The sequence below is a fragment of the Macrobrachium rosenbergii genome, chromosome 5 (genome assembly GCF_040412425.1).
Source record: "Macrobrachium rosenbergii isolate ZJJX-2024 chromosome 5, ASM4041242v1, whole genome shotgun sequence".
NCBI lineage: Eukaryota > Metazoa > Arthropoda > Malacostraca > Decapoda > Palaemonidae > Macrobrachium > Macrobrachium rosenbergii.
In genome coordinates, this window is record NC_089745.1 from 50,961,570 (window position 1) to 50,984,702 (window position 23,133).

Below are 23,133 nucleotides of genomic sequence, written 5' to 3' on the forward strand. Positions count from 1 at the left end.
TGAATGCTGTTTTAACTAGTGTGTTATTTCCACTTGTCAAAACTTTATATGCAAACAGTGGACTTAGCGAAAGGAGGAGGTTAATTTCTTTTAATTACAAGACGAGTATTAAGACCTAAGGAGCGCAACGGCGAAGGACAAGCTACGATCTAACTACTATATGCAAGTGAAATAAACAAATACGCTTGTAAATACGAAACAAAAATAGACAAATATAAAAACCCGAGACCTAGGCGTTCGATGGCTGGGCGGACGGGCCACCTTCAGAGACCAACACCAGCTAAGGCTTTTGAGCAAAGGCGCGCAGCAGACAAATTGCTCCTAAAGATCCGGTAGGATCAGCCACATCAAAACTTTCGCAAAACTTAATGCTGCACATGTTGCCGGAAATGGGAATCCCCTGCAATAGAGGAAAAGAACATGGAGTGGGGGAAGGGGAGTGGAGAGGGGGGAGGGAGGGGCAAGGTAAAGAATTCCGGAAAAGTTGCAATTCGGGGCTGAGCGCAGTATAGTAGTGGTAGGACGCAATTTAAAATCCCATGAGGAAGCGACAAGTTGTTAAAATTGCAGTGCTCTGGCACTGTCTGGCACTGTTCAGCAACAGCACTGAAGCCAAACCGGACGCAGGGAATTCCACATCGTCACTTACCTTTAAACTTCTGAGAGATGAATTGACGTCTTGCCCATCTCTGTAAAATTACAGACGAAAATCGTTAGCCTCCATTTCATACTTCACGATTTCGAATACCATTACTATTACTAATAATGTTAAATATATTATCATACTTCTGCTAATAATAATAAAGATTATAATAAAATTTGTTTTAATGCTCTTGTAATCACTAATCTTACTAAAACAACGATATAAAGGAAACAAATTTTTTCAAGTTTCTACAGTATATATTTAATTACTCTGTATTCTACATGACAACGGATTCAAGAAGAAATGTAAATAACATAAAAAAGACAATGAGAATCAGATCCAAAACACTGTGCCATCTCTGTAGCGATAATTCCTTCCCTAACCCATTTCTGAATGGAGTATGACGAGAAGAAACAGACCAGAAAAACTGAGACTTTGCTGTACATTATATTTGCTGATGCAAACATCATTTTTGAAGAGACTAGAAGAGGACATAATAATAATAATAATAATAATAATAATAATAATAATAATAATAATAATAATAATAATAATAATACCTAAGAAATTCACATTCTCGTGAAAAAAAAATTTATGAAATAAAATCCACAATTTGTATTTTACATAGTAATATAGTTTATTTATTAGGTAATTGTGGATTTTTATTACAATAATAATAATAATAATAAATAATAATAATAATAATAATAATAATAATAATAATAATAATAATACCTAAGAAATTCTCATAAAAAAATTTATGTAATAAAAATCCACAATTTGTATTTTACATAGTAAAATAGTTTATTTATTATATAATTGTGGATTTTTATTAAACAATAATAATAATAATAATAATAATAATAATAATAATAATAATAATAATAATAATAATAATACCTAAGAAATTCTCGTGAAAAAAATTTATGTAATAAAAATCCACAATTTGTATTTTACATAGTAATATAGTTTATTTATTATGTAATTGTGGATTTTTATTACACAATAATAATAATAATAATAATAATAATAATAATAATAATAATAATAATAATAATAATAATAATAATAATAATACCTAAGAAATTCTCATAAAAAATTTATGTAATTCACAATTTGTATTTTACATAGTAAAATAGTTTATTTATTATATAATTGTGGATTTTTATTAAACAATAATAATAATAATAAAATAATAATAATAATAATAATAATAATAATAATAATAATACCTAATGAAAAAAATTTATGTAATAAAAATCCACAATTTGTATTTTACATAGTAATATAGTTTATTTATTATGTAATTGTGGATTTTAATTACACAATAATAATAATAATAATAATAATAATAATAATAATAATAATAATAATAATAATAATAATAATAATAATAATACCTAAGAAATTCTCGTGAGAAAAAATTTATGTAATAAAAATCCACAATTTGTATTTTACATAGTAATATAGTTTATTTATTAGGTAATTGTGGATTTTTATTACACAATAATAATAATAATAATAATAATAATAATAATAATAATAATAATAATAATAATAATTCAACAAACTTCATTTGAAAAATATTCTCTCCTGGTGCTTAAAATTGTTAAATGAAGCGATTAAGCATTGAAATGACATCGGATGTAGAGATTCCTACGGCTATCATGGATCAACATTATTCTCTAGGTTTGTTCATTTTATTATTTACTCTATCCTCTCTTGAATCGGAGTACAATAACATATTGATGAAAAATACAACCATGTGCTTTCATCAAATTCTATCAACATCTGAGATTTCACATGGTGTCGGACAATAATAAATTGTCGTGACTTTGTCGAATATATGCGATATCTCATTGTTTTCCCGATCAATTTTCTATATAAAATATGAAAAAGCAGTTCTTAAGATGTGGAAATCACTAAAATTCAAGAGAGAATACAGTAATAATAAAATAAGTATATCTGGAGGATAATGTTGATCCCTTATAGTTGCATGAATTTCTATATCCGTTGTCATTTCAACAGTTCATCTTATCATTTAACATTATAAAGGACCAAGAGACTCAAGGTTTTTTCAGTGAAGTATGTTTAATCGAAATAAGCATCCAATTTCTTTGAATATTATTATTATTATTATTATTATTATTATTATTATTATTATTATTATTATTATTAGTAGTAGTAGTAGTAGTAGTAGTAGTAGTAGTAGTAGTAGTAGTAGTGAGGGAGACCCTCTCTAAATGCGTTTTCTAAAATGATGGGTGCATCAGCAAATCTAATTGATATTAAAGTATCTATGTTTTTCTGGTAATTATCTTCTCTATAAGGGAAAGGACAGGTAATAATTGTCGCATACTATTGGTAATAACATGAGCGCAGCTACTGATTTCTTTTATAGGTAACTTTTACTCTCCCATCTAGAGCCACATTTCGCATTTGTACATGGCCATGAGCTGAAATAATGTATATGATTATCATTATTATTAAGACATCATAACATTAACTTGCTAAGGGTACATAAAGACAACACACTTCTCGAGACAAAAAGTTAATATAATTAAAAAGAATAACATGAACAAGTGGCTGTAGGTATATCAGTTTATTGCTAAGCAAATTGTTGAGTAAAAGGTTTAAACAGCATATATCAGTATATATACACCAACATTTTCTTCATACTAAATTTTATTTAACCATTACTGACCCTGAAGCTTCAAGCGGTATGCTAAACTTTGGCACATATCTAAATGCGTTTAAACACACCCATATATATTACATTCATACATTTATAAATACGTGCTTTTATACGTACGGAATTAGGTAAATAAGTATGTATGTATGTATGTATGTATGTATGTATGTATGTATGTATGTATGTATGTATGTATGAGCATAAAACTACTTCATAAAATCATTCTTTTTTTTGTATGATGAATTCCCAGTTAAGTAGTTAGTTATGTTAGTGTAACATTTATGAAAAGATATTTTTGGAAACCACCAGTGGGCAAATTTTTATATATATTATATATATATATATATATATATTATGAACGTATTTATATATTTATTTTCGCAAACGTTTTGTGCTTCACGAAACCTGATCCTGCTTACTCCAAGTTATTTATAATTGAACTAACTCATACATTAGTGCTTTCACAAGTTTTATGAGGTTCTTGCAGGCACAATAAGAATCTTATTGTAAAGAGCCTGAACAAGTTTCTTCTTTCCTGTGTCCCATTCAGTCGTGATTTATGATTATGGATTATAATAAATCATCTATAAATGGTATCCAATGCATGCTGCAGAGAATGACATATTATGAAGCGGAAAATGGCACATACCCCAACGAGCATATAAATTTAGGGTAAATAACTAACTTTGCCAAATAACTATTGTAGAGCAAGTAACGGGAACCAGTAGACAATCTTTTTAATTATCATTTACTGAGGGTATTTACACGCATAATTGTAAGTAAGGTAAACATTTTTTTTACCATTTTTCTCTCTCCTTTACTACAGTTAGAAAATATACTCGACAACATGAGGCTTCAAAACGTCTGTTGTGGAAGTTTTCTGCACACAGTGATCATCACAGATTCAGCAGGTAAATGGTGACAGTTGCAGGCACATGTTTTTCTCTAAACAACTCCCTATTCGTCCAAACGATTTGTTGGCGACTAAATAGATAGCTATATAAGTAGGTCGATTACAGTTAAACAACACACACACACACACACACACACACACACACACACAGAGAGAGAGAGAGAGAGAGAGAGAGAGATTTATGGTTACTAAAACTTGCGTCACGACATTAAGGTTATTGACGCAGAGAGAGAGAGAGAGAGAGAGAGAGAGAGAGAGAGAGAGAGAGAGAGAGAGAGAGAGAGAGAGTCGTCCAATAAATAATTTGTCCTATCGTGAGGAACAGGAACATTCCAGGGACAGAAATTGGGTGACCCGGAGGGTTTCAAATTTTCAGCCATGTTATTTTTAGAGACAAGCGTAAAATATTATTATGGAAGAGATGCCAAAAGTGAAAAAGCAATAAAGTGATTTGTGGAACCGTCAGAAATGTCATAATAAAAATAAAGAAAGGGTTGAGTGAACTTTGCTTGCAGTAGAGACAAGAGTGACTGAAAGTTACTGGAAGGTAAGAAATTAAAGTGAAAACAAGTCGTTGAAGGGTACAAATGTAAAGGCAGTTATTAAAGAAATGGTAAAGCTCAGAATATAAATATATGAATGAAAATACAAAGTTCTTGAAAGTTTCAAGATGATGTTGGCTGAAACAAGTACGGGTGGGGTTAGAAATAATACAACAGTACCGATGGGAAATACATAAAATCTATAACAAATTACTGTATGACAAAACTGCCGATAAAACAAAGGATGTCAATAGATAATTAGTTATGTCTGAGAGAGGAAGAAAATACAGAGCAACAGCAAACACGAACCAGATGGCTGGTCTTCTAAGAGAAACTGCCCATGGCGGCCTTTGGTAACAAGTTTGACTGAAAGCCGCTCACCCATGTACGAGATTTGAAGTGACAAACTAAAGTTACAGAAACACAGACAGACTGGCAGGCGGACGATCTTCCTGCAGGCACATCAAATGAATTATGTCTGTTTTTGTACAAAATACAACTGAAAGCCCTTAGGGATCTGTCCTAGGTCGTGACCCCCAACAAAGTTCGGGCGTCGTCATCTGGGACTAATATTTCTTGGGGGTCATTATGTTTATGATATTTAGTCTTTTTTTTATGGTTTTACGGTAATCCCCAACGCTCTTGTACTAAACACGCCGCAAAGGTGGATACAGACCAGGTTAAAACCCTTGGGGGAGTCTTCAGTGAGGATTTTGGAGACAGCAAGAAGGCGGTGTCATTTTCTAAAACTAGAGCCTAGTCATTAATGTAAAAATGGCACCTCCGGCAATTCCAGAGGAAATCTAAGTTAAGGTCACTATCTAGGAAAGATCCGCCTTTAGCAGTGTAAAAGGAGTTGTAATGGCAAGGTAAGCAAAAAAGACTTTGAGAGACAGGCGTAAAGACAGTCAATCTTCCTTTATGCACATCAACGCGTGATTGTCTAACCTCGTACCAAATTTGCCTGCAATTCCTTTAACCATGTAGAAGTGCTGCGATGACAAGGCAAGTGTGACAGAAATGGGGGGAAAAACTATAGTGATTATATGCTTTGTCGGTGGGAAATAATACTGGAATCCTTGTACTGATAAAATTGTTACAACATATCCAAATTACTATAAGGCAAAATTACAGAACAATAAAGTTCACAGAGAGCCACATAAGTTGAATGACCATAAATACAAAACTGCAAGTATGAAAAGCTTGGCGTATATGGCAACTGGATGAATTAAATGAAAGCTGAGCGAGAAACCCGAGCATATAAGGAGAAGCTACCGAGCTTCACAAAGCGTTAAAATTTATAGGATAGCGAAGAATGCTTTAGACCGAACATAAAACGTACAGTAAAAACCTGAACGGACAGTGTCACGTAACTTTATATTAAAGGATCATAATTTCACCTTTGTGCGTAATTTAGGATTTACCTAACTGGAAATTTATTAAAAAAATGAAGACTAAATGATCACTTTAGAGGCATTATGGGTCTGCCTCTTTATTTTTTTTTTTACTGTAGTTCACTTCCCTGTGAAAAATTAGTGAACCAAAATAAACATTGTTTTATAAAGGTATATGAGTGATATATATATATATATATATATATATATATATATATATATATATATAAATATATATATATATATATATTTATATATATATATACATATGTATATGCATATATATGTGTATGTATATATATATATATATATATATATATATATATATATATATATATATATATATATATATATATATATATATATATATATATATATATATACACACACATATATATATATATATATATATATATATATATATATATATATATATATATATATACATATATATATATATATATATATATATGTACATATAGATGTCATATATCCCCTCTACTAATGAAAGAGTTAATTCTTGTAAATTAAAAGCCCTATTCCATCTCCCAAACGACGGCAGTGATAGACTTGGTTCTTAAGGAAGAAAGGTTATAAGAACCAAGAAAAACAAAAAAAAAGAAGACATTTTCGAGGCTGGTAGGAAGCGGGAAAGAAACTGCCTCGATGTGCAAATTTGTGATTAAAATTGTCTCATTAAGGAATTAATAAAACATCTACCTACTTGCGTATGCCTAGGTCGCTTTTTTTTATTCATGCCTTCTTTCCCCAACGTTTAAGTACAACCAACAAAAATAAAGAGCTTTTATTGAGGCGCTATGCTCTTCAAAGAAATTTCTCCTTTTTCATCTGATACAAATATAAGGAAAAATACGGAAAAGGCAACAAAAAACAAACAGAATTCAACGGTCTTTATGCTTTCAGCAGAAGTTTTTTTTTTTTAGAGAAAAACAAGGAAAAAATAATAAACAAACTGACAACTACACTGAAAACACTACAGCTCCGGGTCTTAAATTATTCACCTGAGAGAAAGTGTTCAGGTTTTTGCAACGATTTTTCTTCTTTTGCTTCTTTTATTTATTTATTTATTTGATGTCGGAAAGCTGAAGCGAATATTATTATCCATAAAATCCCTTATCGAAAATCCAGAAAACGCATTGAAATATTCTTATTCTAAATTAATTCACGACAATATAGTTTTACATCTATTAAAGCAGAACTAGCCAGCCGATAACATAATGATTCCAATAATTATAATCGAATAATCAGCTAGCAACTTCGCCATGAATTAATTGATATGCAATGATGCCGATAGCATCTTTCTAATTACCAATGATTGCTCGGAATCAGTCGAATCATTTTCAAAGATTCAACAAATTGCATAAATGAAATTTTTCAATGGAACGTCGGAGTAAGTAGATACCAGATATCAACTTTTCTTTAATTACAAATAATCAAACATATCGCTGTTCATTATCTAAGAGCTCTCGGATAAGGTGAACAGCTGCCTTCTATGCATCGACAAAATTACTCTCGACGAAATATTGAGTAATTAAACACCTCCAATTCAGTCTATGTTAACATGTATTTCAATATAAATAAAAAGTCTAATAATTAAGAAGTTGCAACATAAGGCACAAAAGGGATAAAAGGGTACAGAGGACCCTAAACATCCTTGGGGATTATATTTTGTCTTTATCTGAGAAGTAGAAACATGAAATATTGGAAGACATTATACAACTGAGTCTCAACTCGGTCGCTGCTAGGAGGCGCTAATGTAGTGGCTAACCTTGTATAAGCCATTAGCTTTCATTTAAAGCACTCCACAATAATAGGTCTTCCTTGAGTACTACAATCTCTCTCTCTCTCTCTCTTCCATTTGGGGAGCAGTCTACGTACATCGCCGAAGGGCAAATGGCGTAGAGGAAAGCGAATCACAAGACTCAACCTGCTGTGAGAACAACGACCCGAGGGAATAAACATTTGCAATTGCGTTTTCCTTAAGACATGCGATCTTTGGGGGCGAATTTACCCAACAAAGGAACCGCACGGGGGAAAAACATCGTCCTTATTCTTTGAGGATTAACATAAAATCTACTGTTTTACTGTATTAGTTACGAATAAGGTAGTGTAGCATATCTGTGCTCTCCCTTTCATGAAATGAATATACGTCAATTATTAATTGATCTTTCCCAGACAGGAAAAAAAAATCATTACAAAACCAGAGAAACCGTATTATAAATTAAACTCTGCTAGTGCAGCCGTAAGGTTTAATGAAACATATCCAGGAGATTCTCTTCTTCCGAAATATGCAAAATTTACAAATAAGGATGATATGTTTCTTCCTTCTCGCTGACTTTCCTTTCAAAGATGAGAGACCCCGTGAATTGTTGTTATGATAATAAGAACAATCTGAGACTTAAATTGCTACGAGAGAGGATTAAAAAAAAAAAAACAGACGCACAAAGCAGGCCGGTCCAGATGGCATTCATCCAAAGACACTCGATGAAATCGAACCTTTAATCGAACGCATTTTTTATCAGCCCAGGTACTCGGGGACCTACCTGATGATTAGGGATTGACTGTCATATGTCAAACGCACAAAGACCGTGACCATAAGAATCTCATGAATGTTGAAAAACTTTTCCGAACCAGAAGTTTCATAAACGATGTTCGGAGTTTTCACTACATGCGTGTCACATGGCAATCTCGTAATTTTAAAGTGGGAACACGGAACTAGCGTAATAACGGTTTAACGTTATTACGTATGAAAATATGACATAATGCTGCTACTGCGATTTGCGTTCATTTGCTTTTACTACTACTACTACTACTACTACTACTACTACTACTACTACTGCTGCTGCTGCTGCTGCTGCTGCTGCTGGTGCTACTGTACAATATACCAGAAAAAGAGGGGACTTTTTCATTCTCGTATAACAGACAAAAAAAAAGTATATAATAAGTACAATATAAAAATGAGCTCTAAGATAATGCACAACAACGAGACCAGCGCTATCCGTAAAAGTAATACTGTCCAGCACGGAGAATAGCGGTTCTAGAATGTTCCTGCCCACATTCTGCAAGGAAATTCGAGAGTTCCCTCAGCAGCCCTCACATTTGCTAAGAACTTTCTTTCGGACTTCAGCCACATCGACCGTTGTTACCTCCTGCTGCCATGCAACGTTAGTAAACCAAATTAAAAAGTTCTATTATGTGAATGAGTTATATTTGTGTCATATTTCCCATGTATTGAAGAACAAGTATGTTATTTCTTGTTCATTTAAAGTTCTTAAGGTCCATCTCCCGAAACGACGGAAGAGGTAGCCCGGCCTCTTGAAGGTAGAAACGACATAAAAGCCAGGAAAAACACAAATATGGCGGCAATTTCACAACCTGACTAACGGGAAAGAAGCATCATCTATGCGCCAATGTGTGATTGCGTCAGTTTAATTGCGGAATTTTATTAAATCATCTATCAACACATACATGTGTTGCTTTTTTTTTTTCTTCTTCTTTCCACAAGGTTCAAGTAAATCCAAGAAAAATAGCTTCCATGTAGGCGTTTTGCTCTTCGAAGAAATTTTAGCTTTTAAATCTAAGGAAAATATAAGTAAAGATACAGTAAAGTAAAAAAAAATAAAGATTTCAACGAAGCTTTAAGCTTTCAGCATAAGTTTTGCTTTTATATTTACTAGAGAAACCAGGGGAAAAATAATAAACAACCTGACAACTACAATGAAAACACTACAGTTCCGGGTCTTCAATTTTTCGCCTGAGAGAAAGTGTACAGGTTTTTGCAGCGATTTTTCTTCCTTTACGTCATATATTTATTTATTTATTTATTTATTTATTTATTTATTTATTTATTTATTTATTTATTTATTTATTTATTTATATATTTAATTAATTAATTATATATTTAATTAATTAATTATATATTTATTTACTGGTTTTATATGGAAGCTGATGCGATTATTATTTTACCCATAAAATCCTTTCAAGAACAGTCGTGAAATCGCGTTGAAATAACTATATTTCTAAATTCACACATTTTACAATTTTTTTAAGCAGAAATAACCAAACGATAACATTTCATCCCAATAATTACAATCTAATAATAATCTAATAGCAATTTCGCTATGAAATAATTGATATGCAATGATGCCAATAATATCTTCCTAATGGCCAATAATTGCTTGAATCAGTAGTATCATTTTCAAAGATTCAATAAATTGTATTAATGAAATCAAATTTCAATGAAACGTCGGAGTAAGCCGATACCAGGCCTTAATAATGCAAAAGTTCGAGTGATACAAATTTTCCTTTAATTACACATAATCAAACATATCGCTGTTCATTATGAAAGAGCTCACGCATAAGGTGAACAGGTGTCTTTTATGTAGCGGCAAATTCCTCGCAACAGAATATTAACTTGATTAAACTCCTGTTTAATTTACGTTCCGTATGTACTTCAAATAATAATAAAAATTCTAAAAATTAGGGAGTTGCTGCATAAGGCACAAAAAGGATAAAAGGACACTAAGGACTCTAAGCGTCCTTGGGGATCATATTATGACTTTCATCTAAGAAGCAGCAACATGAAATATAGGGAGACATTTACGACTGAGTCTCAACTCCGTCGCCACTAGGAGGCGCTAATGTAGTGAGTAACGTTGTATTAGCCATTAGCATTCATTTAGAGCACTCCGCAATAATAGGTCTTCCTAGAGTACTACAATCTCTCTCTCTCTCTCTCTCTCTCTCTCTCTCTCTCTCTCTCTCTCTCTCTCTCTGCGTACATCCCAAAGGGCAAATGGCGTAAAGGAAAGCGTATCACAAGACTCAAACTGCTGTAAGAATAACGACCAGAGGGAATAAACATTTGCAATTGTGTTTTCCTTAACACATGGGATCTTTAGGCTCGAATTTACCCAACAATGGAACCACACGGAGGATTAACATGAAATCTATTGCTTTGCCGTTTAAGTTTACAAATACGGTAAAGTCTATATCCCCTTCTTTCATAAAATGAATATAGGACAATTATCAAGTGATCTTTTCCCTACAAAAGAAATAAATAAATAAACTGCTGATACAGCAGTAAGTTTTAATGAAATATATTTACGAGAGGGGTCTCCTTCTTAAATATACTTTGAAAAGTGTAATACACCCATGAAAGGGATTACTGTTGGTTGTACTTGAACTTTGCCGAAAGAACGCCGGCAAATGCGAGCACTGAACAAGATACGTAATTAGGTAAATGTTTTAGTAAAATTCTGTAATGGAAAAGACGAAATCACACATTAGCGCACAGACGCTGTTTCTTCTTCCTCGCTAATGTCAGGATGGAAAATTGCCTCCTCTTTATGCCTTTCCTGTCTTTTATCACTTTTCTTCCTTTAAGTAAGTGTCCCTTCCGTCGTTTGGAGGATGGGATGGGCATTTTAAATTTACAAGAAATGAGGCGCTTGCTCATTAACGCATGACACTATTATCACTCACTTACCTAGTAGCATAGTGTTTGTTTTGCTTTATAAATATTGCTTGCCAGTAAGATGTGGCAGTCGATGTGACTTAGTTCAGATAGAAAGTTCAAAGCAAATATGAGGACTGTCATGTTCATTCAGGGACATAGTATATTCGAATCACTTCTTTCCTTGCAGGGCAGTACTTTTAAGGATAACACTATTCTTGGTATTGCGTCTGTCACCTATTTCTTTATTATCTTTCCTTCTAGTGTTTTACACATGCTTTTTATGTTTTCAAACTGTGATAATGCAATATAGGGCTTACGATGTAGCAGTAAGAAAGTGAATAATCAAAAATTGCAAATGTAGTATTTTATCCTATAATCAAGATTGATAATATTCAATTATTAAAATACAAGATTTGAAGTTCTCATTTTAATGTTATGAAACTGTCATATGACACATTACTGTTGAAAACTGTCAAAAGAATGTCGTTTATGAACCTTTGGTTTAGAGAAAAGCTTTTCAGCTTATGAGAATGTTTCAGTGAGCTTTTTACTTTGTATAATATATGAGTCCTCGTCCAATCATCAGGTAGGTTCCCGAGTGTCTGGACTGATAAAAAATGCCTGGTTATAGGTTCTGATTCCTGGAGTGTTTTTGGATGAATGCCATCTGGACCAGCTGCTCTGTGTGTCTGCCTTTTTTTTTACCCCCTCCCTTTATTTGTAGCTATTTAATTCTCAGATTACCTTGTTCTTATTATTATAACTACAATTCACGAGGTCATCCAAGCTTTGAAAAGGAGCCCTGTGAGGGGAGGAGGAGGATAATTGGTACTTGTATTTTTGTGCATTTAGGAAGTAAAACTCTCGTAAATATATTGCATTAAAACTCACGGCTGCACAGCACAGTTCAATTTAGAATAAAGTATCTCTATTTTTCTAATGATTCCAAATGTCCCATATTCACTTAATGAAAGGGAGGGTACAGATGCAGCACCATGTTTGTAAACTCCACAGTACGGCAATAGATTTTATGTTAATCCAACAAAAATGAAGAGATCTTTTTCCTCCGTGTGGTTCCATTGCAGGGTAAAATCTCCCCTAAAGATCCCATGTCCTAAGAAAAACACAACTGCAAATGTTTATTCCCACGAGTCGTCATTCTCGCAGCAGGTTGAGCCTTGTGATTCGTTTTCCTTTGCGCCATTTGCCCTTTGGCGATGTACAGAGAGAGAGAGAGAGAGAGAGAGAGAGAGAGAGAGAGAGAGAGAGAGAGAGAGAGAGAGAGAGAGAGATTGTAGTATTCTTAAGAAGACTTATTATTGCGGAGTACTCCGAATGTTAATGGCGTGTACAAGGCTACTCGCTACACTCGCGCCTCTTAGGGGCAACGGTTTTGAAACTTAGTCATAAATGTCTTCCTCTAATTCATTTCCTTATTTCTGAGATTAGAGGCAAAATATAATCGTCAAGGATGTTTAGATTCCTTCGGGCTCTTTTGTGCCTTATGCAAAAGCTATTAAATTTTCAGGCTTATTATTTATTATTGAACTACAGACAGAAATTCAATTAAAGTTTGATCTGATAATATTTTGACGCAAGAACTTTGCCGATACATGAAATGCAACTGTTCACCTTATCCTTCAGTCTTTGATAATGAACACCGATGTTCGATTATTTGTATTTGAAAAAAAATTATTATCACTCGTATCTGCTTACTCTAAGGTTTCAATGAAAAATGATTTCAATAATGCAATTTGTTGAATATTTTGATTATGATTCGACTGATTCAAAGAAATCATTGGTAATTAGAAAGATATTAATGGCATCATTGCATATCAATTAATTCGTGGCGAAATAGCTAGCTGATTATTAGACTAGAAATATTAGGATGATTACGTGATCTTTTCACTAGTTTCGCTTTAATAGATGTAAAACTATACTGCTGTGAGTGAAAACAGTAAAAGAATATTTGAGCGTGATTTATCAAATGTCAAAAAAGGATTAGTGGAAGAAGATAATGGCATAAGATTTCCTCCTCAAAATAAATAAATAAATAAATAAATACACAAATAAATGTATAAAAGAAGCAAAGAAATAAAAATCGTTGCAAAAACCTAAACACTTTCTCTCAGGTGAATAATTTAACATCAGGAGCTGTAGTGTTTTCAGTGTAGTTGTCAGGTTATTTATTATTTTTTCTATGTTTTTCTCTAGTAAAAATAAAGTCAAGAGTTCTGTTGAAATCAAAATGCCCGTTGAGTTCTCTTCATTTTTTTTTGTGTTTTCCATATTTTTCTCACATAAGGTGCAATTTCTTTGAAGAGTATAATTCCTCCATAAAAGGTTTTTTTTTTTTTTTTTGTTGGCTGTACTTAAAATTTGTGAAAAGGCGGCACGAAATGTAATGTGAATAAGGCACACAATAGATAACTTATTGTGGATGATTTAACAATGCCGTTAACAGACAGAAGGAATCACACATTGGGTCATATAAGCTGTTTCTTTCCCGCTACTGTCAGGCTTTGCAATCGCCATCCCGTTAATTTTTCCTGGCTTCTATTATTCTTAAGACTCAGGTCTATCGCTCGCGTCGTTTGAGGGATGAACTGAAGGCTTTTAAATTAGCAAGAGATAACGCACGTGCTTCTCAATAGACTGGATATATGAGACAAATTTCACTCATTAAAACTAATAAAACAATTTAAATTGATTCACCGATGTATGGCAGCCGGATGTGACAGTCGATGTGATAGAGTTCAGCGGGAAAGTTCTTAGCAAGGGTGAGGACTGCAAAAGAAAATTGTCTTGAAGATTCAGGCCCTTGGAATATTCGAATTACTGCTTTCTATGCCGGACAGTACTATTAAGGATAACACTGGTCTTCTTATTGCGTATGTTGCGTATTTTTTTTTATTTGACTCTCCCCCTGCTACTTGCATTTTTGTTTCTTCTTTCCACAAAGTTCAAGTAAATCCTACAAAAATAGCTTCCATGTAGGCGTTTTGCTCTCCAAAGAAATTTTAGCTTTCAAATCTGAGGAAAATATAAGTAAAATTATAGTAAAGCAAACATAAAAATAAAGATTTCAACAAGGCTTTATGCTTTTTGCAAAGTTTTTCTTTTACATTTATTAGAGAAAAACAGGGGAAAAATAATAAACAACCTGACAACTACACTGAAAACACTACAGCTCTGAGTCTTCAATTAATCGCCTGAGCGAAAAGTGTACAGGTTTTTGCAACGATTTTTCTTCCTTTGCGTCATTTATTTATTTATTTACTTATTTAATTACTTATTGCTTTATTTATTTATATACTGATTTTATATGAAAGCTCATGTAATTAATATTATCCATAAGATCGCGTTGAAATAATTATATTTTTAAATTCACTCATTTTATATTTTTTGAAGCAGAACTAACCAAACGATAACATAATCAACCCTCTAATTATAATCTAATAATCTAGTAGCAATTTCGCTATGAAATAATTGATATGCAATGATGCCAATAATATCTTCCAAATGGCCAATGATTGCTTTGAATCAGTAGTATCATTTTCAAAGACTTAATAAATTGCATTAATGAAATCAATTTTCAATGAAACGTCGTAGTAAGCCGATACCAGTGCTTAATAATGCAAAAATAAGAGTGATATCAATTTTTCTTTAATTACACATAATCAAGCATATTGCTGTTCATTATGAAAGAGCTCGCGCATAAGGTGAACAGGTGTCTTTTATGTAGCGGCAAATTTCTCGCATCAGAATATTAACTGAATAAACTCCTGTTTAACTCCTGTTTAATTTTATGTTCCGTATATACTTCACATAAAAAGCCTAAGAATTAAGGAGCTGCTGCATAAGGCACAAAAAGGATAAAAGGACACTAAGGACTCTAAGCGTCCTTGGGGATCATATTTTGACTTTCATCTAAGAAGCAGGAACATGAAGTATAGGGAGACATTTACGACTGAGTTTCAACTCTGTCGCCACTAGGAGGCGCTAATGTAGTAAGTAACCTAGTAGCAGCCATTAGCATTCATTTAGAGCGCTCCGCAATAATAAGTCTTCTCTCTCTCTCTGCGTACATCCCAAAGAGCAAATGGAGTAAAGTAAAGGGTATCACAAGGCTCAAACTGCTGTGAGAATAACGACCAGAGGGAATAAACATTTGCAATTGTGTTTTCCTTAAGACATGGGATCTTTAGGCTCGATTTTACCCAACAATGGAACCGCACGGAGGAAAAACATCGCTTGTATTATTATGGGATTAACATAAAATCTATTGCCTTACTCTACAAGTTTGCAAATACGGTAATATTTCTGTACCCACTTTATTCCTAAAATGAATGTAGGACAATAATCATCAAGTGATCTTTTCCATACAAGAAAAAAAAATATTAAACTGGTGATACAGCAGTAAGTTTTAATGAAACATATTTACGAGAGAGTCTCCTTCCCAAATATACTTTGAAAAGTGTAATACCCCCATGAAAGGGATTACTGTTGGCTGTACTTGAACTTTGCCGAAAGAACGCCGGCAAATGCGAGCACTGAACAAGATACGTAATTAGGTAAATGTTTTAGTAATTCTGTAATGGAACAGACGAAATCACACATTAGCGCACAGACGCTGTTTCTTCTTCCTCGCTACTGTCGGGGTGGAAAATTGCCTCTTCTTTATGCTTTCCCTGTTTTATATAACTTTTCTTCCTTAAAGAAACATAGTCGCTTCCGTCGTTTAGGGGATGGGCTGGGCATTTTAAATTAAGAAATGACGCGCTTGCTCATTAACATACGACGTTAACATCACCCACATACCTAATAACATAGTGTTTATTTTACCTTATAAATATTGCTTGCCAGTAGGATGTGGCAGTTGATGTGACTGAGTTCAAACAGAAGGTATAAAGCAAATATGAGGACTGCAAATAAAACTCACTGTCATGTTCATTCAGGGACACAGTATATTCGAATCACTTCTTTCCCTGCAGGGCAGTACTTTTAAGGATAACACTATTCTTGGTATTGCGACATTTATCTATTTTTTATTATCTTTCCCTCTGCCGCTTTACACATGCTTTATATGTTTTCAAATTGTGATAATGCAATACAGGGCTTACAACGCAGCAGTAACAAAGTGAATAATCAAAAACTGCAAATATACTATTATCCTACAATTATGATTGATAATATTCAACTATTAAAATACAAGATCTGAATTTCTCACTTAAATGTTATGAGATTGTCATGTGACACATTACTGTTGAAAATTGTCAAAAGAATGTCGTTTATGAACCTTTGGTTTAGAGAAAAGCTTTTCAGGTTATGAGAATGTTTCGGTGAGCTTTTTTTATTTGTATAACATATGAGTCCTTCTCCAATCATCACGTAGGTTCCCGAGTGTCTGGACTGATAAAAAATGTGTCTGGTTATAGGTTCTGATTCCTGGAGTGTTTTTGGATGAATGCCATATAGACCAGCTGCTCTGTGAGTCTGTTTTTTTTTTTACCCCCTCCCTTTATTTGTAGCTATTTAATTCTCAGATAATCTTGTTCTTACTATTATAATTATTGTAGTTTCACGAGGTCTTCCAGGCTTTGACAACGAAGCCTGTGAGGGGAGGAGGAGGATAATTGGTATTTGCAAATTTTGTGCATTTAGGAAGGAAAACTCTCGTAAATATATTTCATTAAAACTCACGGCTGCATCAGCACAGTTCAATTTAGAATAAAGTGTCTCTATTTTTCTAATGATTCCAATTGTCCCATATTCACTTAATGAAAGGGAGGGTACAGATGCATCACCATATTTGCAAGCTTTACAGGAAGGCACTAGATTTTATGTTAATCCAATAAAAATAAAGAGATGTTTTTCCTCCGTGTGGTTCCATTGCGGGGTAAATTCTCCCCTAAAGATCCCATGTCCTAAGAAAAACACAACTGCGAATGTTTATTCCCACGAGTCGTCATTCTCGCAGCAGGCTGAGCCTTGTGATTCGCTTTCCTTTGCGCCATTTGTCCTTTGGGGATGTACGCAGAGAGAGAGAGAGAGAGAGAGAGAGAGAGAGAGAGAGAGAGAGAGATTGTAGTATTCTTAAGAAGGCCTATTATTGCGGAGTACTCCGAATGTTAATCGCGTGTACAAGGTTACTCGCTACGCTCGCGCCTCCTAGTGGCGACGGTTTTGAAACTTAGTCATAAATGTCTTCCTCTAATTCATTTCCGTATTTCTGAGATTAGAGGTAGAATATAATCGTCAAGGATGTTTAGATTCCTTTGGGCTCTTTTGTGCCTTATGCAAAAACTATTAGATTTTCAGGCTTATTATTTATTATTGAACTACAGACAGAAATTCTATTAAAGTTTGATCTGATAATATTTTGACGCGAGAAATTTGCCGATACACGAAATGCAACTGTTCACCTTATTCTTCAGTCTTTGATAATGAACACCGATGTTCGATTATTTGTATTTGAAAAAAAATTATTATCACTCGATCTTTTGCATTATTAAGACCTGGCATCTACTTACTCTAACGTTTCAATGAAAAATGATTTCATTAATGCAATTTGTTGAATATTTTGATTATGATTCGACTGATTCAAAGCGATGATTGGTAATTAGAAAGATATTATTGGCATCATTGCATATCAATTAATTCATGGCGAAATAGCTAGCTGATTATTAGATTAGAATTATTAGGATGATTATGTGATCTTTTGGCTAGTTCCCCTTTAATAGATGTAAAACTATACTGCCGTGAGTGAAAGCAGAAAAAGAATATTTGAGCGTGATTTATCGAATGTCAAAAAAGGATTAGTGGAAGAAGGTAATGGCATAAGATTTCCTACACAAAATATATAAATAAATAAATAAATAAATAAATAAATAAATAAATAAATAAAAGAAGCAAAGAAATAAAAATCGTTGCAAAAATCTACACACTTTCTCTTAGGTGAATAATTTAAGACGCGGACCTGTAGTTTTTTCAGAGTAGTTGTCAGCTGTTTATTATTTTCTCCCTGTATTTCTCTAATAAAAATGAAAGCAAGGCTTCTGCTGAAATCAAAATGCCCCCTTGAGTTCTCTTCATTTTTTTTGCCTTTTCCATATTTTCTCAGATAGATGTGAAATTTTTTTTTTAAGAGCATAACGCCTCCATAAAAACTCTTTATTTTCGTTGGTTCTACTTAAAATTTGTGGAAAGAAGCCATGAAATGAAATGTGAATAAGGCAAACAACAGATAACTTATTAGGTAGAAGGTTTAATAATCCCGTTAATAGACAGAAGGAATCACACTTTAGGTCATAGAAGCGGTTTCTTTCCAGCTACTCTCAGGCTTTGCATCGCCATCCTGTCAATTTTTCCTGGCTCCTATTATTCTTAAGACTCAGGTCTATCGCTTGCGTCGTTTGAGGGATGAACTGAAGGCTTTTAAAGTAGAAAGAGATAACGCATGTGCTTCTAAATAGATTGGATACATGAAGTAAACTTCACTCATTAAAACTAATAAAACAATTTTTATTTTGGTTCACTGGCGTATGGCAGCGGGATGTGGTAATCGACGTGACAGAGTTCAGAGGGAAGTTCTTATCAAGTGTGAGGACTGCAAAAGAAAAGTGAATGACTTGTAGATTCAGGCCCTTGGTATATTCGAATTACTTCTTTCCGAGCTGGACAGAACTATTGTGGTCTTGTTATTGCGTATGTTGCTTATTTTTTTATTTTTAACCTCCCCCTGCTACTGCACATATGTTTTATATATTTTCAAGCTGTGATAATGCTATGCGGGGCTTACGCAGCCCGCTCCTAGTCGCAGTAATACTTGTGGTAATGACTGAATAAAGAATCAAGCACTGGGACCTATGAGGTCATTCAGCTCTGAAACGGAAATTGACAGTACACGGCTTGAAAGGTGAAACAGGAGGAAAACCTAGCAGTTGCACTATGCATCATTTGTTAGGAGATGCAGGGAAGTAAGATGGAAGAAAGATAATATGAATGGAGGTACAGTAAAAGAAACGAAAGGGGTTGCAGTTAGGAGCCGAAGGCACGCTGCAAAGAACCTTAAGTAGTGCCTACAGTGCACCGCATGAGGTGCAGTGACAGCGCTACCCCGCTACGGGGTAGTTTTAGTAACAGTAGTAGCAGTAAGAAAGCGAATCAACGAAAATTACAACGCAGTATTATCCTGGACTCATGATTGAATATTCAACTGGTATAATACAAGTTCCGAGTTTCTCATTTTAAAGTTATGATATTGTCACGTGGCACAATTACTGTCAAAAGAATACCGTTTATGAACTTTAGGCTTAGAGCAAAGCTTTTCAGCCTGTATGGAAATCTTCCGGCGACATTTTTTGTGCTTATTATGAGTCTTCCTCCAAATATCAGGTAGGTTCCTAAGTATCTGGACTTATAAAACAAAAATGCGTCTGATTATAGGTTCCAATTCCTGGAGTGTTTTTGGCTGAATGCCATCTGGACCAGCTACTCTTTGTGTATTTTTTTATCTTTTTTTGTAGCCATTTAGGTCTCAGATTGTTGTTATTATAACAACAATTCACAAGGTGTCCAGTTTCTGAAAAGGAAGCCAGTGAAATGGAGACAGATAATCCGTATCTGTAAATTTTGTATATTTAGGGAGAAGACTCCCTCGTAAACTTACGGCTGCACCAGCAGAGTTTAATTTATAATAAAACATCTATTTTTCTAAAATTTAATTTCTTCTGCAGGGAAGATATCGCGTAATAACTATCCTATACTCATTTCATGAAAGGGAGGTAACAGACACATTACAATATTTGTAAATTTGCACAGTAAGGCAATAGATTTTATGTTACTCCCACAAAAATAAAGGAAAATATCCTTCCTCCGTGGTTCCATTGTTGGGTAAATTCGGCCCTAAAGATCCCACGTCCTAAGGAAAACACAACTGCAAATGTTTCTTCCCACGGGTCGTTATTCTCACAGCAGGTTAAGGCTTGTGATTCGCTTTCCTTTACGCTATTTGCCCTTTGGGGATGTACGCAGACTTCTCTCTCTCTCTCTCTCTCTCTCTCTCTCTCTCTCTCTCTCTCTCTCTCTCTCTCTAGAGAAAATTATTGTAGTCCCCTAGGAAGACCTATTATTGCGGAGTACTCTAAATGAATGGCAATAGTGGCGACGGAGTTGAAACTCAGTCGCAAATGTCTTCCTATACTTCATTTTCCCACTTCTCAGGTGAAAGTCAAAATAGAATCCCGAAAGATGTTTAGTGTCCTTAGTGCCCTTTTATCCTTTTTGTGCCTTATGCGGTAACTCATTAAATTTCCGATTTTTCACGTTATATGGAAGTGCATATGGAGAAAACTTAAACAATATTTTAACCAGTAAACATTTTGATGCGAGAAATTTTCCGATATATAAAAGGCAGCTGTTCACCTTATCCGTGAGCAGCGGTATGTTTGATTCTGTGTAAGTAAAGAAAAACTTATATCACTGAACGTTTGAATTATTAAGGTCTGGTATCGGCTTACTCCGAAGTTTCACTGAAAAATGATTTTATCATCGCAATTTGTTGAACCTTTGATTATGGTTCAGTTGATTCAGAGCAATCATTGGTAATTAGAAAGATGCTATTGGCATCATTGCATATCAATTAATTCATGGCGAAACTGCTAGCTGATTATTACATTATAATTATTAGGATAATTATGTTATCGGCTAGTTCTGCTTTAATAAATGTAAAACTGTATTTTCATGAGTGAATCTAGAAAAAGAATATTTGAGCGTGATTCACCGAATGTCAAGAAAGGATTTGTGGATGATGATAATGGCATAAGCTTTCATACAAAAAATAAATATATAAATATATAAATAAAAGAATCAAAGCAAGGAAAATCGTTGCTGTTTTTTCCCGTTACTGGCAGATTTTGAAATTGTCTACCCATTTATGTTTTTCCTTTCTTTTAGAACCTTTTTCCCTTTAAACCTTCTACTTTACATCCGTTCAAACCGCCTTTCTACCACCTTGCCATCCCACTCTCTCACTGATTATTTCATCTTGGAAAAAGCCGAGTTATTGAATAAATTTTTTACTAATGTTTTTACAATTGAAGGCACTTCCTCAATCCCTGAACCAGCTATTAAATATGAAGGGCAGAACCGCTTGATAAAATAATATTTACGGAAGAAGACGTTAAAAACAAAATAGAAAAACTAAACAAATTTAAATCTCCTGGCCCGGATGGGATTCATCCAAGAAAAATTAAAGAGTTAAAAGAGGAGATAGTTCCGCACCTATATAAACTCTACAGAAAAACTGCAGAACAAGGAAAGGCACCAAAAGGATGGAAACTAGGTAATGTGCCCTCAGTTTACAAAAGAGGTCCAAGAGAAAAGCCAGGAAATTATAGACCAATCTGTCTAACGTCAGTTCCTCGTAAGATTTTGAGTCAATAATTGCAGATCAAATTGTGGATCACATTGATAAAAACAACCTGTTGTTAAACAGTCAACACGGCTTCAGACAAAACAGATCCTGCCTATCAAACCTCTTGGAGTTTTTTCATTTCATAATTGGGTTTTACGACAGTAGTAGAGAAATAGATATACTCTACTTAGATTTCCAAAAGGCCTTTGACAAAGTTCCACACAAGAAACTAATGATAAAAGTTATTTTGGTTCACTAAAGGTGACGTAAATATCACTTATTTAGTTAAAAGAATAGTGTTTATTTTGGTCCACTAAAGGTGACGTTAATATCACTTATTTGCCTAAAAGAATAGTGTTTATTTTGGTCCACTAAGGGTGACGTAAATATCACTTATTTACGCATAAGAATAGTGTTCATTTTGGTTCACTAAAGGTGACGTAAATATCACTTATTTATGCAAAAGAATAGCGTTTATTTTGGTTCACTAAAGGTGATGTAAATATCACTTATTTACCTAAAAGAAAAGTGTATATTTTGGTTCACTAACGGTACGTAAATATCACTTATTTACCTAAAAGAATAGTGTTTATTTTGGTTCACTAAAAGTACGTAAATATCACTTATTTACCTAAAAGAATTAGTGTTTATTTTGGTTCACTAAAAGTACGTAAATATCACTTATTTATCTAAAAGAATTGTTTATTTTGGTTCACTAAAAGTACGTAAATATCACTTATTTACCTAAAAGAATAGTGCTTATTTTGGTTCACTAAAGGTAACGTAAATATCACTTATTTACCTGATAGCTTGGCATTTGTTTTGGTTCACTAATGTTACAAGGCAGTAGGTTACAATCGATATGATTGATTCCAAATGGAAAGATCTTAGCACACGTGTGGACTGTTAAGAAAACCGTTTGTCGTGCAGATTCAGGACTTCTTATTTTCGAATCACTTCTTTTCATGCAGGACAATATTGTTATGGATACTGGTCTTGTTGTTGGGTATGCTGCGTATTTATTTATTTATTTATTTATATATATATTTTTTT

At 33.6% G+C, this 23,133-nt stretch overlaps 1 long non-coding RNA gene across 1 annotated transcript in view; it reads right to left on the reverse strand.

Annotated features, from left to right (window-relative positions):
• Positions 1 to 571: 571 nt before the first annotated feature.
• LOC136838775 (uncharacterized) overlaps positions 572 to 23,133 on the reverse strand; it is a 256,954-nt gene continuing 234,392 nt past the window's right edge. Inside the window, exon 3 of the long non-coding RNA XR_010853109.1 lies at positions 572 to 689. This is a non-coding gene — a long non-coding RNA (uncharacterized lncRNA). The remainder of the gene's footprint in view (positions 690 to 23,133) is intronic.